The following is a 6,000-nucleotide window of genomic DNA, read 5'->3' as shown; positions in this document are numbered from 1 at the left end:
TTTGTTGCCTTGATCAATAACACCGAGCCATTTGTCATAGAGATCAGATAAAAATACACTTCCCGGGATATTTCTTAGAAAGTCCTTAGGGAGATAAAAAAATATGTGTACATATTATAGAAAATATGTATTGGAAATATTCCAGAGAAAATATGTAGTTAGAAAATTCAGTTCAGCCCCCACTTCCTTTACAGATACCCAAACTGGGACCCACACGGAGCTCGGCTCTGACTCTCCATTGACTTGCACACGCAGGAGCAGGTGCTTGGATTTTCTCCCGCTAAAACTTAGAGGCATAAAAGCAGAGCTTAGCCTGTGGTGGCAATGAAGATAAAGCTCCCTTCTATCATCTGGAACTTATTTTGTGTGTGTGCTTTTTTTTTTTTTTTGCAAAGTACCACAAACTGACAGGGTCTGGCTGTAGACCATCCTAAATCCTATTAGCTTCCTGGACAGAAATACACATACCCATGTTGCTTGTTTTAGACAAGGTGCTAGCTCTTAACTCTAGCAAGAAAAGGCCTGAAACAATCAAAACACAAACAGGTGGGCTCTTGCACACATATTAGGAAAGAACTAGGTCTTCTCACTCGGGGTATGTGTGCTCCCTGGAAGAAAGCTACTCGCACAATTGCTTCATTCTTCCTTTTCTTAACTGTCTAAAAGTCGAGAGTCTAAAGGCAGACTCACTGTGGTCCTGAGGATAGATTCATTTCTAGTTTAGGCCAATTGTCCAGTTAGTTTGCCATGATATTATCAAGGCCAAGGTCGCAGAGTCTGATTCTCCACCAAGATCCGTCAACTTCAGGAAGAGAAAACTTTAGAAATGTCTAAGCACTCTCCCGACAAGTGCTCACCCTCTTCCTAGTCGGTGCTTATAACACGGAATCAGGAAAGAACCTCCTAACTCTTGCTAGAAAATCGATTCCATGTGTGCACCTTACAGAGGGCAACACTCATCTTGCTACCTAGTGTATCATCATTCTTCTCCTGTCTCCTGATGCCTGTATGTATATTACTACTGGATATCACTATGACCCCAGTGTAGGAGTGGTTACCTAAGACATTTCTGGACCTTGCTATTGATCCCATCTTCGAACATTAACGGGGGACAAGGGAAGACCAAATGTGACTGAGATTCTACGACTGTAGTCATTACTACGTTAACATAGGGTTGTTCAGAGCTGTTCATAAGTGCCAAGGTGGATGGATTAAATTCTTTCCCTGTTCTATTTCTTTGGGAAAGTTTGCCTTCATTAGGAGGGGGGTGAGGATGTTTTCATGGGTAAACTGTGTGTATGTATCGGTGCGTATTTCGAAATTTATTATCATGACTAGTAGTCATTTCAGTATTAGTATTTTGCATGGAGTCTTCAGGAGTGAAGGTGGGGAGGGCGGTGTGTAGTGAAAACAGAAAGTATTTCTAACACATGGGGCTTTTAACTCCTAAAGTAGCTTCCTTACATTTTGATTTTGTCAAGCGTTTTTCAGCTTGTCAGGTTCTTAATCTATTATGCCCGTTATGGTTCTTGAGCAGTCATGATGAAGGACACCAATCATAGCTTCAGTTACTCGTGTGTGGATAATGCTAGAACCTTCCCTACCTTTAAGACGGATGCGACCACATGAACAGATTCGCTGTACGGGTTCACTTTGACGCCAGAATTTAGTTTCTCCTTTAGCACATGGCAGGATTTTATATTGGCTGATTTTCTGAAGATGCCTTTTGTGAGTGGCCCTTTTTGATGAATAAAGGAAAGCATACCCTGTAGGAAGAAAACAAAAGTATATGGTATCTCATATCCACAAACGCAGAGCACAAGCTTGCCTCCGTTTTGAAAGAGGAGGGGAATGTACTGGTACACTGTTTTAGAGCGGGAAGGACCAAAGTCAATTTAGATTGTTTTGTTTTTTTATGTTTTTTCCAGTGTCTCTCTCTATACTTTCTACCCAAATATCCATTTTACAGTCATACACTGAAACATTTTAAACACTTCTTTTAATCAGATTTTCCTTTCCATTGAGTTTCCACTCTTAAAGCAAACTTCTCTGCTCCAAGGCCTTTGCGGAATCACCGTCTGTTTCCTACTTTACCATTCTTTTCTCATTATTCCCCTACGTAGATGCTCTTCCCCAAGTATGGAAGTCTATTTAGGGAATACTCATTTCCCATTTGTTTATTTCTCTTTAAGTGACTGTATACTCCTTTCCTACTTGTTCTATTTCCTTCCCTCTTTTAAAGCCAGGCTCAGAAACTCTCTTGTCCTTCTCTGATTACCCTCCCTTCTCATGAGTCTTAAATTGTCTTTTGCTCTATCTTCATGTCCTCTCTCTGCTGTGTAGAATCTTAATAAGGGCTGGACTCAGGGAATCCAACGGATCTGAAGTCTATTATGCTACTTATCTATTGTGTGAGCTGGGGCACATACATCCTGTACTGAGGCTTCTCTGATTCGGTTAGGAAGTGTGGAGGATGATAATCCTAGCTAGCCCCTAAATTTGCTGTGATGCAAGGACCTGGGGTAGTAGCTAGCAGGTAACAAAGTAGCTAATAGGATACATTTCTTCATAGCTAGCAGAACGTTCCCTACATCCCGGACAGTGCTTGCAGAGACACCGAATACTCAGTGAATGTCCACACTGACAATTCACTACAGCAGCTTGAGATAACACAGGCCAAACTCTATGGCTTTCATTTGACATATTCTGTTAGGATTAACAGATTCCTATTTGCCAGAGGATGAGTCTATGCTCGTGTCAGATGTTTGCAGTTGTTAGACTGAGTAGACTCCGTTGAAGGAGACTTGAGACTCATGTGAGTGCAGGAAGGCAATGAAGGGAGAGTGTGAAGATGAGGTGGACTCTCAGAGACTCACATACACAGAGTCATTTTGACTGATCTGAACAGGCCTCGGTGGGTCTTTGCGGAAACAAGACCCAAGTGGAATGGACAAGAATGTCTTTTCCTGTTGTATTTGCCTCATGACTCTGCTGGACCTAAGTCAGATTCTGTTCCTTGAAATAACAGTAACAGAGCTTCTCAGCCAAAGCCAGGGGCTGTCTAATGACTTCTCCATTTGGGGATAGATTTGGATGAGGACACGTGGCCTCTCAGAGTGTCCCCTCCTCAGGAGGGCTCTAGAAGACCAAAAGGAGATGACCTACCAGAATTGGGAAGGGCAGGTTGTCTTTATCACACACATCCATGAGGGGAACTCCAAAGAGCTGTCCTGGCTTTGCGGAAGGTGGGGCTGTGCACTGGTTGTGCTGACAAGTGCTGGAACCCTGACAAATGGCCCTGTCACTGAGAAAACGGCTTGTCACAGTCTTCCGGCCGGAGTCTAAGGAAGAAGAGAGAGTACTAGTAGTAGTAGTTGTTGTTTAATACGCCGAACCTTCCTTTTCCTTTTTTTTTTTTTTTTTTTTTTTACAGATTTTATTTACATTTTGACAGAGGGAGAGAGACAGCGAGAGAGGGAACACAAGCAGGGGGAGGGGGAGAGGGAGAAGCAGGCTTCCCTCGGAGCAGGGAGCCCGATGCGGGGCTCGATCCCAGGACCCCGGGATCATGACCTGAGCTGAAGGCAGACGCTTAATGACTGAGCCACCCAGGCGCCCCAGACACATCTTAATTCCTGATGACTTGTATTTTCCTAAAGATTTCCTCAAAGCAATGTGGTAAGCATCATAAAACCAAGAAATGTCAGAAATATGGAGGGATTGATGATACGTGTCTCCAGGTTCTGAATCGAAAGTCTACCTTCTAAGGTGGACTGCTGCCAGGTAGCTGTGATTAGCTGGGCTCAAATCGTACTAGGTCTAGTCTCAGGGGCACTTCTCCTAGTCCTATTAATGGCTTTTTTTGGATTCCATCCATCATCGTATTTAGTGTTTACCACAATTCTAAGATTTAGACATTATTTTTATCCACATTTTAGAGATGAATAAACTGATGCTGAGCTAGAAAAACTGATCAAAGGTAATATAGCTGGTAAATGGGGGCACAGGACTTTACACTCTGGAGAGGTTTTTTGACATCAAGTCAAGTCCTTTTTTCTCAATGATGCCAGTTCTTTTCAACCTGTTTCAAAGGGCACTGGAATCCTGTGGTGCCTCAAGAGCCCCTGAGCCAAAAGAGGAGGGAGGGGAAGAAAGGCCCCTTGCTCTGGCTTCAACCAGACCACATCTAATATACATAAATATATATACTATGGTTATATTTATATAGTATAAGTATCTAATTATATATTATATATATATATATATATAACTACATATATATGTATGATGTTGTATATATATATATAGATATATAGCACCCACTTAGAATTTTGTTAGAAAAAATTCCCAAACACTGTAGCATACCATGATGAGTCCTAATGCCCTTATGATCTACACTAGAAACTTCTTGAAGTCAGAGACCTCATCTTATCCTTTCTTTGGTCTCACAACAGTGTGGAACCTCCCTTGACCTGTGAGCCAGCCTTCGGAAGAAGGAGCCCATGGAACTCCTTGCCCTGGCGATGCTCTGGGCTCCAGAACAGCTCTGTCTAAGCATCTCCCATGATCCCTGGCAACCTTGCTGTCTGCTTCTCACTAAAGCCAATTAAATTACTCCCGGTACCTGCAGCCTTCTCGCTGTTACCACGACTCATTGAGTTCTCGCCCAAGAGGGAAGTGATGTCTTCTCCAAATATCCTGAGGCAATTTTCAATGAGAAATTGTACAAGACAAATCTGTAACACAAAAAGACAAGAATGGGGTGCTCTTTTCCATAGGGCATAGTTATAAATCACATTTTGTATACAGACCTTGGATCTAAGAAAAAATGGGAAGGACTTCTCAGAAAAATTCAGAGTTGATAAAAATATGTAGAAACCAGGGGCGCCTGGGTGGCTCAGTCGGTTAAGCGTCTGCGTTCGGCTCAGGTCATAATCCCAGGGTGCTGGGATCAGCCCTACATCGCGCTCCCTGCTAAGCGCGAAGCCTGCATCTCCCTCTCCCACTCCCCCTGCTTGTGTTCCCTCTCTCGCTGTGTCTCTCTCAGTCAAGTAAATAAATAAAAGTTTAAAAAAAACACACAAAAAACCAGAAACACATAGAAACCAGAGTTCGCTCAGAAATAACTTAGAAAGAGTGATACTTGCCCGTGTACTTTGGGTACACATTTTAAAATACGGCCCATCCGTGGGCTAAAGTCATAATGCGTGGCCTAGTTTAAGAGCTAACATTTTGGGATCAGTGGTTACGTCTTTAAGCCTAGGATAAATTTCGGGGCCCCTCTGTTGGGCGTCTGACTCTTGATTTCGGCGCAGATCACGATCTCAGGGTGGTGCGATGCAGCCCCACATGGAGCCAACTTTGGGCTCCGTGCTCAGCGGGGAATGGGCTTGGGCTTCTCCCTCTCCCTCTCCCTCTTCTTCTGCCCCTGCCCCGCTCACGCTCTCTCTTTCCCTCTCTCAAATAAATACATATCAAAAAATAAATAAAACAAGGATAATTTTCAAAGTAGCCTACCTTATTAAAGTTTACTTATTTTTTGCTTTTAAATTTTGTTTCCAGTTTTACTGAGCTGTAACTGATGCATACCATCTTATGAAACTTTATAAAGTATGAACAAAAACTTAAGAAAACCATTTCTTAAATGAAGAAGTATCATAAAGTTGGGAAGCAGGGATTTTGGTGGGGTTGTGAGGGAAAACCCACACAGCTGGAGAGAAAACGTATCTGTCTGTCTAACTTCAGTCCCTTCTCACGCATTGCTTTGCCTCATGCTCGCTCTCTCTGGGTGAGCTTGGGGAAGACCTGTCATCTTATTAGGATATTCTGGAATCTCTTGCTAGTTTCCATATGACATAGCAGAGGTGAAATAGTAGCTGAGTACTTTTCTAGATGAGCCACAATTGGCAGAGGAAGGCCAATGTGTTTGGAGGCATGGGGGCTCATATTGCCCAGGCCACCCAGGATGTGCCAGTGATGACCGGAGGAGCTGGCTGTTGT

Source organism: Mirounga angustirostris, unplaced genomic scaffold (genome assembly GCF_029215605.1).
Source record: "Mirounga angustirostris isolate CCGP_5_RB_7025 unplaced genomic scaffold, mMirAng1.0.hap1 SCAF_36, whole genome shotgun sequence".
Lineage (NCBI taxonomy): Eukaryota > Metazoa > Chordata > Mammalia > Carnivora > Phocidae > Mirounga > Mirounga angustirostris.
The sequence above is the reverse complement of the archived record's forward strand: the minus strand, read 5'-3'. Positions refer to the sequence as shown.